Source organism: Balaenoptera physalus, assembly GCF_965194825.1.
Source record: "Balaenoptera physalus genome assembly, chromosome: 2".
NCBI lineage: Eukaryota > Metazoa > Chordata > Mammalia > Artiodactyla > Balaenopteridae > Balaenoptera > Balaenoptera physalus.
The window spans coordinates 144,468,199-144,480,503 of NC_138883.1; the positions used below are offsets into that span (position 1 = coordinate 144,468,199).

General features: G+C 46.7%; 1 protein-coding gene and 1 long non-coding RNA gene across 5 annotated transcripts in view; one reads left to right on the plus strand and one right to left on the minus strand.

Moving 5' to 3' along the window:
• LOC309654491 (endophilin-A3) overlaps positions 1 to 12,305 on the plus strand; it is a 661,335-nt gene that overhangs the window by 31,012 nt on the left and 618,018 nt on the right. The window lies entirely within an intron of this gene.
• The window catches only part of LOC309654607, a 535,162-nt gene continuing 530,138 nt past the window's right edge, over positions 7,282 to 12,305 (minus strand). The window contains exon 3 of the long non-coding RNA XR_014260330.1: positions 7,282 to 7,810. This is a non-coding gene — a long non-coding RNA (uncharacterized lncRNA). The remainder of the gene's footprint in view (positions 7,811 to 12,305) is intronic.

Consider the following 12,305-nt stretch of genomic DNA (forward strand, 5'->3'; position numbering starts at 1 on the left):
ACAGGACTGAATCCTAATCAAGGAACTTCCAAAATTTGCCCAGCTGAATTTCAGAACTGCTACTTACTAGTGACTTCGGTGTGCCTCCTGTTTTACGCCTTTTTGAACAGAAGCATTAATAGCGGTTATCTTATGCCTGTTACATCATCTTGTGTTGAGTGTGTGTTTCTCTGGGTGGTGCAGATAACTTGTATATTTAGTTCAGATCGAGAGGAACTGTACTCAAGGAGCTGCACTTAAGGAGCTATATATACCTGAGGAGTTTCATCCGCACCTGGACTTGATTTTAATGATGGGAGGCTGGGCTTTGAGCTGATCCTCAAATGGAATGAGACTTTTGGTGGCCTTGGAAGGGGGTGTCTTTTGCATATGGGAAGAATGTAAATAATTTTTGGTCAGTGGGTGGACTTTGGTGGTTTCATAAATATGTCCACAATTTAAAAATATTTTTCCCTTCAAGAGGTGAACCTTAATTCTCTTCCCCTGTGTGTAGGCTGGACTTGGTGACTTTAAAAAAAAAAATTAATTTATTTAATTAATTTATTTTTGGCTGAGTTGGGTTTTCGTTGCTGCATGCGGGCTTTCTCTAGTTGTGGTGAGCAGGGCTCCTCTTCATTGTGGTGCACGGGCTTCTCATTGCGGTGGCTTCTCTTGTTGAGGAACACGGACTCTAGGTGCGTGGGCTTCAGTAGTTGTGGCACATGGGTTCAGTAGTTGTGGCTCGCGGGCTCTAGAGCACAGGCTCAGTAGCTGTGGCGCATGGGCTTAGCTGCTCTGCAGCATGTGAGATCTTCCTGGACCAGGGCTCGAACCTGTGTCCCCTGCATTGGCAGGTGGATTCTTAACCACTGTGCCACCAGGGAAGCCCCTGGACTTGGTGACATTTTTCTAATGAATACAATATGGTGTGAAAGATGTTATGTGACTTCTGAGGATAAGTGATAAAAGACATCATGGCTCTTCCTCACACTGCTTCTCACTCGCTCTGGAGGAGGCCAGCTGCCACGTTGTGAGGACCCTCAAGCAGCCCTATGGAGAGATCCACATGGCAAGGGACTGAGGCCTCCTGCCAACGACCATCTGAATGAGTCATGTTGGAATTGGATCCTATAGGATCCGGTTAAGCCTTCAGATGACTGCAGGTCCTGCCAACATCTCAGTTGAAACCGTATGTGAGATTCTAGGCCAGATCTACCCAGCTAACTTGCTCCAAAGTTCCTGACCCTCAGAAGCTATGAGATAATAAATGTTTGCTCTTTTAAACCACTATATTTTGGGGGGGAAGGTAATTTTTTATACAGCAGTTGATAACTATTACACAGACAAACGGTTTTTCTGGTAGAGCTTGATTCCTGATACCTTTTCATTCTTGACATCTATCTGGAAAGAGGGATCCAGGCCAAAATCTCTCCAAAAACAGTGCATGTGGCAGAGATCTGCTTAGAGAGAGACACCTGTATGATAGATGTAATACTCAGTAGATGGTCACAAGCTGAAAACGTGTGCTGTCGTACCCAAATCAAGAAACAGTTCACTCTCAGCACTGTAGAACCTCCCTCGAGCTCCTTTCCAGTCATTACTCCTCCAAGGGCAGTTACTATCTCTAACAGCAAAGATTAGTTTTGCCTGTTGTTGTACATAAATGGAATTACACTCTTTTGTGTCTGGCTCTTTTACTCAATGTTATGCGATGCATCCAAATTGTTGCAAACAGTCGTAGATTGCTCATTATAATTGTCCTGTGTGTGAAATTCCACAATTTATTATCCATTCTATTAGTGATGGGCATTTGGATGGTTTCCATCTTTTTGCTATAACAAAAAGTCTAGCTATGAACATGTAAAGATAAATTTTATGATATATATATCTAAAGATTAATAATCGAATATGGGAGTTACTTTCCACAGCTTGACTTTCAAACGTGGAAAAGAGGAAACAGAAGATTGTAATAATTGAAATCTCTGTTCCCCAAAGCTAATCTGAATCACTTCTGCGAATGAACAGCACAAAGGGACTCCCATTGGAACCATTCATTCCTGCATATTCACCGACTGCCTACCATGTGCGATGCCGTTGGGGGAGAGCCTGGTCCTTTTCTCCAGGAGTTTTCCACGTAGCGTCAAGTAAGGGAACTGGGCGAAGATCCACGTGGCTGGGATCAGGGTAGAACTCTGTAAGAGCCAAAGAGATACCTTAATAAATTGAGTCTGGAGAGATCAAGGAGGGCTTCCTGGAGGGTGGATCTTGGATAATAGACATAATCAGACACTCAGAGTTGGGGATGGGGTTAAAAAAAAAAAAAAGGATGTTTCAGGAGGAGGAAATAGGAGGAGAAAAGTAACAGAAATTGGCATTATTTATAGGTAACCCACCTCATAAAAAATGATTTGAGAGACTTCCCTGGTGGTCCAGTGGTTAGTATCCTGCGCTTCCACTGCAGGGGACACAGGTTCGATCCCTGGTCGGGGAACTAGGATCCCACATGCCTCTCGGTGTGGCAAAAAAAAAAAAAAAAAAAAAAAAAGATTTGAAGAATCTCAGAGGGGGGAAGAACATATCTTCATTCCAGAGCTTCCTGCACCGACATCCCTATTGTTAAAGAGGATGGCAACTTTTTTCTGCAGTAAAAAAACCTCACTTCAGACACAGACTTCTTTTGAACCAAAGCTTATTTTATTAAAGATTAGTAGGTCTGCAATGGAGATTTGATTTAAGTTAAAAGATGCCAAGCTCATTCATTCATCCACTGAACATCAATTGTATGTGTAAGTCACTGTCCCGCAACCACTGAGGGTTCATGTGAATGAGGGATGTCCTGAGACAAACCAGTTCCCAGTGATCTTACTGCAGCCCACATAGAGTGGTATGAAATGGTTAAGCAGCAGATTCCTGGGAAAGCTTACCACAGGAAGCTTGGTAAAGTTGATGATATCTGCACGGTGGGGGAGACATTTTTAAGTTGTTCTCAGCCTGGAAATAGTTCCCTTCACCAAAAAAAAAAAAAAAAAAAAAAAAAACAACCAGATGTTGTAAAAGCTCCCTCATGGCCACAGTGATGATTAGAGATGCAGACTGCTGGGTGGAGAAAGAGTTTATGGGCAAGAAGTGCATGGTCCAAAGATGTAACACTGATAGAGCCATGCAGGGGGCATTTTGTATTATATGTGCCAGAACTCATAGCATGAGCACAGGTCTGTGTAGTAGCCGGTAGGAACAGTTCTACTCAGAGCTATATGAATTGTGTTGATGAAGATGTGCTTACCCCGTAAACTCCGAGCAACAGTGGGTAAGAGAGAGAGAGCCCATCACTATTGATTTGAAAACAATGAACAGCAAGAAGGAGACCTTCCCATACAATCTGTGTTGAATATAGCATGGCATAGGACCCAGAAAAAGGCATGTGGGTGAGGTAAATCCAAGACAATGACAGAAGAAGAAGATGCTTCAAACAGCATGTAAGAGTTTTCTCTCTCACATATGGCTGAGGGCCTCGGTGGTGCAGAAGTGGATGTGAACAACAGAACCCCTGATGTTGTAGGGTATTTGCATTACAGCAACACATACACACATACATGATTAATTATTCTGGAAGCTGAATCTGGCACATTTTACAATATGAACTCCATTCCTAGTAATAGGAGGTACCTGGATGAGACCAGCCCAATAGATAAAAAAGACCAAATGCAGTAATTCATCCTGCCTTTAAAGTCCTGAAAAAGAACCTTCTTAGCAGATTTCTGGACAAGGTGGACTCCACCCACAGACCAGAGACCATTGTGTTGATTGGAGTGTCTGCAAGGGCTGCCTTGGTCTGACAGTGAGGGCCCCACGATGCGGCAACAAAGAAAACCCACGAGTGTTCTCTCCCAGGGATGTGTTCTAGTCCTGCCAAGGACCAGCTCTCAAAACACGACGAGTCTGTGGAAAGTCACTCTGCTGGCAGTGGGTCTGCATATGGACAGTGAACTTGGCCACCAAGAAGGAAAAGTCCACTCTCCTCATGCATGGAAAAGCACGTTCTCTCCCTCCTACCTGGGGGTCTTCAAAGCTACCTACAGAGTCCCACCTTGCCCAAGTCTTCCTGTAGGTGCAGGAAGGGTGACCCATCAGACACACCCTTTGCTTGGAGCTCCTGTGGAAGGAATGTTTTCTCTCGGGCAACTGAAAAACCTCCTTGTCGTCATCATGGTTGAACACACAGGCCCTTGGGGGAGTGTGAGGGCGTTCAACCCCTCATCTTACAGTTAGAGAAGCTGAAGGACAGCTTAAGACTTAGACAAAAACCCACACTGTTAGACGCCACGTTCCCAGCGGGTCTCCCCCACCCCTACCCTAGGCAAGACAGCTCGGATTAGTCTCTTTGTACAATGACCTGCATCATACAGATGGGGAGCTGGGGGCAGAGAGGCTGTGGCCTGTCCAGGTCCCATCGCGGGTCAGGGTCGTACCTGGGCAGAAGCACCCCTGGTTCCGGACTCCTTTTCCAGGCCTCTTCCATTAGCACTGCCACTTTCCTGTGGCTAGCACAGCACCGCCCCCCCCCCCACCCCAAACTTAAACGAAAATCCTTCCAAGTGCTTGTCTTCAAATCTAAAAATAAAAGTAGAGTGGCAAAGAGTCTAACCCTCCAGAAAAGGTGCATCTATGTTGCTGAGGCCAGTCTACCTGAGGTCAGGTGCTTGCAGCCATGGCTATTTCCAAGAGAGGGTAACTTGTCGGGCAAAGTGGGCAGGTATGTCCACTCAGTCCAACGACAATGGCTGCAGAATTTAGAAATGGGATATTGGAATACTCAGAGGGTTTAATCTTCTCTCCGGCAGCCTTTTCTCTTGGTATTTCCTGAGGACAGTGTGGGGCCTGCAGCGACTAGCTTTGGGTCTGACTAAGCGTTTTCTCTGGAGAGGAGCAAGCTGCAACGAGGGCCTCATTCCTGGATGGGTGTAAGACCCGGGGGAGAGGCAGAGCGAGGTCTGAGAGCCCGGGCTCTCGGCCTGGGGCCTGGATGTCCTTCAAAGAGGGGAGAACCGGAAGGCATGTGGTTGTACATTTGCAAATGCGTGAACTCAGCTGCAAGATAGGGATAGGCTTCAGGAACAAGAACAAATCCAGAATCCTCCCCAGTAAAGACAAGGAGTTTTCGTCTGGGAATATGTTCTTCCCCAGTTGTGAAATATCAGGTATAGGAAGACCCCTACATGCTGTAATATATGGGTGTTACAAAAGCATTTTATCTGAACTGTGACCTTGGGTCCTCTATGCAAGTTTGCGGCAGTTTACAAAATTTCTGTTGTTTGTGTATAGTGAGATATTTATTAACCTGTAAGACCCCAAAATAAAAATGCCCTTTTCACTACTCTGTGGTGATAGAGACCAGAAGAGTGGGGACCTTCATGGGTGGGCCATCGACAGGGAGGGGTACAAGGGAGCCTTCTGGGGAGTTGGGAATGTTCTAAACCTTGGTCTGGGTGGTGGCTGCGTGAGTATGTATATGTATAAAAATTTAAAAGTCATCAAAGGTGTACACTTAAGATTTGAAGATATTTGTGCATTTTTCTATGTAAGTCATGCCTCAATAAAAAAAGAAAAATTAAAAATTTAAATGCTGTTTTCATTGCTTTGATAAACTAGTCATTTGGGAAGGATGCTTTCATTTCCAAACCTAAAATGTAAGTGACTTATATATTTCAAGCCATCTCTGGGCTCTCACTGTAATACCTTTTGTGCCCAAGCTCTTTCCTCATAAAACATGACCAACTTTTAAGGGTCAAAGATGATTTTTCTCTATCTGTCATTCTTGCCTATGGCACATGTGGACATGTCATTCGTAATGTGGCACAGAGGCCCTGATGAAATTGGAAAAGCATGTGGAGATAAAAATCATTCTGGGATGAATCCAGACACTTCCTGCCACTCTCCAGATGTCACAGGGCTGGAAGCCACCCTCCCGGGGGAAGTGATTCAGCCAGCCTCAGCCAGATGTGTAGGAAGCCGCCCCGGACCCACATGCTAACACTGTCCTGATTGTGCGGAGCATATGCTTTCAGTCAAGAGTGAAAAATGCAGGCAGGGGCACATGCCAGGAGTCTTTCAAGCATGGCCCACCAGTCAGCCTACAGCGCGATGCACTGATCCGTCCAGTCAGCAGATGTGTGTCACCACGACGCAGGCTGAGGCTGGTTAAATGGTAACAGAGCTCAGTGACCTAATGCACACACTCAGCCCTTCCTGAGAACCTCACGCCGTGGTTGTCATGCTGTGGGATGCGTGTCAGCTTGATTCCGAGGCTGCCTGCCTGGAACATCTGCACCTGAACAGCATGGAGTGGCAGAAACGCCCTTTCCTGCACCTAGCAGTGTGTCAGAGACCTTGCCCAGTGGACAAGCAGCCCTCTGGTGCCCAAGTGCAGAGCTTTAGCTCTGAGTCATTTTGAATAATCTTGAATGCAACTGCAAGGCAGTCTGTTTTGGGAAAACTGTCTAGTCCCCGGGTTCTCTCTCCGGGTCTGGCTTTCCTGGGGCCTGGGGTGCCTGTGGGAGCCCCTCCCCACCAGCAAGCCTTCAAGGCTGCCACCTGCCCCTCCCCTCTATAGAATGCCCTGAGTGTGGAATTTGCCCACATTTTCTAAAGTCTCTGAGACAGACTTTCAAGAGCCCTTCCTGGTCTGTAAAGAGGGGTAAATGTGCCTGCATACTCGCTCACAGCCAAACGCGCACATGTCTATGGGTTTGAGAGGAAACAGGCCCCCACATACAGTGTCATTCAGGGGGAGACAGACACGAGACAAGGACAGAGACCCCCCAGATGAAGCCAAAAGACCTCATCAGTAAGCCCGTATGTGCACACAATCCCTTGGGTGGCTAATAGCAGCAAATATTGTTCTGAGACAGAAGTCATGGTATGTAGTTCTCCTGGGCGAATATAGTTGGGCAGAAGTAGAAATATTTCTCAACAGTTGTTCCCACCAATTGCTCAGAAACAGGCCTTGGAGAGCTGTGCCCCGCCCACCCAGACCCACACTTTTCCCTGCATACCTCCCGGCCTCTGTGGAACTCACTGATGCCGCATGAGGACTCTGTCCCCGGCCGTTGATAGAGCCTGTAGGCATGCTGTAATTTTGGGCAGAGTCACACACGTGTTCTCTTTCCACCCAGACACCAGGAAAGCCAAAACGACTTCAATCATCACTTCAACTCATCCATAAAAAGAAAAAAAAGCTATTGCCTTTTTGTCCACACAAAGATCTTCCTTTTAATTTTATGTATTTATTTTTTTGTCCGCAGCACGCGGCATGCAGGATTTTAGTTCCCCGACCAGGGATCAAACCCGCGCCCCCTGCAGTGGAAGCGCGGAGTCAACTTACTGGACTGCCAGGGAATTTTTTAATCACGGCTCTGGTTGTTTTAAAGCCAATCGTCAGAATGGCAAGACCAGAGGAACGTCCTCAGCCACGACGTATCTCTTTCCCTTTAGGTGTCGGCAGTACATGCTGGGACTGTGCGAACAGATCCATCTGCCAGTCACCATTTACGTACCAAGCTCTAAAAGCTGTTGCTCAGAAATGGGCTGGGGGCTTCCCTGGTGGTGCAGTGGTTAAGAATCCGCCTGCCAATGCAGAGGACACGGGGTCGAGCCCTGGTCCAGGAAGATCCCACATGCTGTGGAGCAACTAAGCCCGCGAGCCACAACTACTGAGCCCGCGTGCCGCAACTACTGAAGCCCGAACGCCTAGAGCCCGTGCTCCGCAACAAGAGAAGCCACGGCAATGAGAAGCCCGCGCACCGCAACAAAGAGTAGCCCCCGCTCGCTGCAACTAGAGAAAGCCTGTGCAGCAACAAAGACCCAGCACAGCCAAAAATAAAAATAAGTTAAAAAAATAAATAAATTTATTAAAAAAAAAAAAGTTCTGAACCTTACAGTTTTGGGGTGGATCCCCTCCCCTCACAGAGAGAATCCTCAGGGAAAAGCAGTGGTCGCGATAATACATACCTGTGGCTCATCACCACCATCACCAGTCATTTACTTGGCTTTAGAATTTGTTTTTGTGCTTACGTTGGAACGTGGGTCTGCCTAAGGCTGTGGGAATTCACAGCATTTTAGATAAACTAAATGTTCTTCCCCTTAAAGACCTGACTCAGGCAGAACCGGAGGTGGTTTAGTCTCCTCTTCTCCCTCCCTGCTCAGAACAGGCATCCTTCCTGGGGAACAGTCCTTCCTGGGGTGGCCCAGGAGTCTTTGGCTGCCATTGTGTCAAAGGAGGTGGCTGGCCTTGGGGAAGGCTACACTGTCCTGCCACTTGCCTCTGTGCTGTGAAATTGCCTCCTGCCTCCTGCCTCCTGCCTCCTGCCTCCTGCCTCCTGCCTCTGACACCTGGTCTCCTAAAAAGCTTCTTACTTAGCAGCATGGATTTTGAGGGCCACTAAGAGGGCAAAAAGGGGTGCCTGCCATTTTACCTAAGTGTTTATTTTGTAATTGTACTTTGCGTATTTTTGCTTATTTGGTGAAAACTGTTGAGATGGTTCATCATCTTCAGGGAAAAGGACTAGAGAGGTGAATATAAGGTAGGAAATTAGAGAGAGAAGAGAGTCAATATAGTACCCGAGAAAGAATGCCATCATTAGAATGTAAGTGTCCCAAGGGCAGGGGCTTTGTCTGTTTTGTTTTTCCAGGATCTAAAATATAAAATAGCACTTGGTACATCAGGGATAGTCAACAAATATTTGCTGAATGAGTGACGTGAAACAGTCTGTTAAAAAGGTCTTCCCAGGACTTCCCAGGTGGCACAGTGGTTAAGAATCTGCCTGCCAATGCAGGGAACACAGGTTCGAGCCCTGGTCCGGGAAGATCCCACATGCTGCGGAGCAACTAAGCCTGTGTGCCGAAACTACTGAGCCTGCGCTCTAGAGCCCGTGTGCCACAACTACTGAGCCCACGTACCACAACTGCTGAGCCCACGTGCCACAACTACTGAAGCTCACGTACCTAGAGCCCATGCTCCGCAACAAGAGAAGCCACTGCAATGAGAAGCCTGCACACCACAATGAAGAGTAGCCCCCGCTCGTCGCAATTAGAGAAAGCCTGTGCCCAGCAATGAAGACCCAACACAGCCAAAAATAAATAAATAAATAAAATTAATTAATTAACTAAAAAAAGAGAATATTAAAAAAAAAAAAAGGCCTTCCCCTCTCTAGAAATTCTGGGATGTTGTTTTCTTAAAAATAACAAACGGGCACCCCTCCCCCCCAATCAAAATCTAGAACCCCCCCAAACAAAAAAACCCTCATTAACTCTTGATTTTGAGAGGAAAGAGTAAAGAAGATCTTCTTGGGTTTATTTGTTTGTTCAACATACATTTCTTACACCCCCGTCCTGTGCCAAGTGCTGGGCCCGGAACCTGTGGGACTTAAGCTGATAAAAGAGCGCACCCCACCCTCGAGGAACTCCCTGGCTAATGGCAGCCAGATGAGGGCCCTGATCATTACTGCACAATGTTAGGAGTGTTCTCTAGTCCTGGAGGGGGGCTCCAGGAGCCAGGGAGGGAGTGACTAACTTCTGACTTTGCCTGGGGGCCTTCAGGAAGGCTGGGACTTGAAGCCTTAACAGGAGTTCACATGCCTGGCAAAGGGTAGAGAGAGGGAAAGAATCCAAATTCTCATCTTGGACCACGGTTCCATCAGATTAAACACTTACCAGAGTTGTTGACAAGGAGCCAAACGGACAAGCAAAAGTTGGCTCTTCTTTCCTTTTCTCTCTTCTCCTGGGAGAGATGCTAATGAACAACGGTGGCCAAAAGGCAGGTGAGAGTAAGGAATAAACTGGATAATGGGCCAACTGGATAGCCAGCCCCTTCCGAATCATGCAGCCTGCGCCATATTTGATGTCAGTGATGCAGATCAAGACCTGATTACCACATAGCTTCTCCATCAGGCTGGACCCTCAGAGGACAGAGGTCCTCACTATGACGTCGACCTGGTTTCCCACTTTGCAGAGAGCCAGCCTCTGGGGGCTGCTTAATCAGGACAAGTTGATAACATGATACTCAGGGATTCTTGAGACAAAGAGTAACTGCTCTTAAGAGAGTGGGTGCTGCTAAAAACCTGTTGCCCGTTAATTGCTGTGGAGTGGAATATGCCAAGGTATCTTAATTCAAATCTTACCTCACCGTCCTAGGGACCTTTTGTTGCTGTAAGTAAGGATAGTCCTTGGTTCCAAGAGGAAAATTAAAGGCTGCTCCTGAGATGAGCACAGTCATTTGGATGAAAGAAAACACATGGTTGCATTTAGAAATCAGATCTCAATAAGACGGGGCACCATCTCCTGCCCAGAGAGGAACGAGCCACGGGATGCAAAACTGGAATTTATGTGAGAATACTTTGCCCTTATTATAGTACCTCTAGCAGGGGATCTTGACACACATTTCAGGCGCTAATTAGTTCTTGCATCTATTGCCATGAGTGCACATTGCATGTGCCCATTTTCCTGATGGGAAGACTGACCAGGAGGAGAAAGGTAGAAAAGATGTGCTGGGAGGAAAAGACATGGTGCCATGTCTGCTTAACTATGTTTGCTCAGGGAGAACTGTGCCTTGTTCCTTTTGCCCGACGGTGTTGTTTCCTGCTGAGCTCACGGTCTCTGCCTGGCAGGGTTCGGGTCCATAATCCATCCCTGATTTTGGAATAAAAATGGCAAAGGCCTACATTGGAAGCTAATTGCTTATCAGATCACTGCTTCTGAGGAGTATGGTGGTGGTTAAAGGCATGCTATCCGGAGTCAGCCTTCTTGGGTTTAAACTCAGGCTATGGCACTTAGCAGCTTTGTGACCTTGGCAGGTTTCTTGAGTAAGAAATTGTGTCTCAGTTTCCTCAGCTGTAACACGGCCTTGATAATAATTATTTTCTCGTAAGATCATTGTTAGAATTAACTGGTTATTTGTAAAGCTTTTGAAACAGTACCTGGCCCACAGAAGGAGTTAAGCATTAGGTTGATCCACGTGAAATTACCAACACATGACTGCTTTTGACCTACAAAAAGCAGCAGTTTCATATGGCTCATTCTGATTTAATTATAAAAAGGTTTTAATTTAAATATTTAAAAATAAATTTTATTTATTTATTTGGTTGCGTCAGGTCTCAGTTGCGGCACGCGGGATCTTTGTTGTGGCGCACTGGCTTCTCTCTAGTTGTGGAGCGCGGGCTCCAGAGTGCTCGGGCTTAGTTGCCCCGCGGCATGTGGGATCTTATTTCCCCGACTAGGGATCAGACCCGCGTCCCCTGCATTGGAAGGCAGATTCTTAACCACTGGACCACCAGGGAAGTCCCTTAAATATTATTTATAAAATTATATTTATAATAATTTCATATTTTTATTATTGCATTAGTTATTGTCACTTAGTTTATAACTTTATTATTATATTTATAATATTGGTTTGTAATATGCCTGTTTTCCATTCACTCTTTCAAATATATTTTGAGAGCAATGTGCAAATTCTCTTTTAAAAAAAAAAAATTTCATAGGATGGTGTGATTATCGTGTGCCTGAATTGGTAACCAAAGCCTACAGCTGAGATACAAAGGAATCAAGGAGGCTGCATTCTGGGGTCGGGGAACTGTGGCATAGGGATGCTGGGGAAACCACCTCTGCAGAAAAGTGTGGTCATCACCCTACCAGCCCCAGCTTCTCAACACTGGCTAGAAGAGGAGGCCTGGAGGAGGACAGACTTAGCCTGTCAGGGGAGTGGAAAGGGCTATTTCTCTCTTTGAAGCCAAGGGAGCGATGACTCAGGGGAAACCCTTGTCAAATTGTGGGATGTGGGTTTGATGGAGTCCTGGCTCAGTCAGGAACCAATGAGCCCTTGACACAGCCTGATACATCAGTGCCCAGGTGTGGGAGAGGGCCCGTGGGGTGAGCTGAATGGTGGGGGCTATGGGTAGAGAGGGGGAAGGACTTACCTCCCCATTCCTTGGCCTCTGGCCTTGGAGTTTCAGTCCCAGGTGGAACATAAAATCGATTCTGCACAGGTCCATGGGTTTAATAGTTGGGGGCTGAGGGTAGGTGAGTTTGGGAGCCAGTGACCACTACTGAATAGGACATCAGAAGCATGTCACAGGATGCTGTGAGCTGGGGCAGGAATATACAGGCCAAGAGTCTAAAGGGATCATCTATGGCTCTGGGAGGTGCCCGGGAGGGAGCCCTCCTTTGCAGACCTATTGAATGCACCACCTGCCGGCATCAAGCCCATGTGTAGTGTATTACTGCTGTGTAGGAAAGAAGGTCTCCCTGGCTGGGGCAAGTGGGACAATAGCTATCTT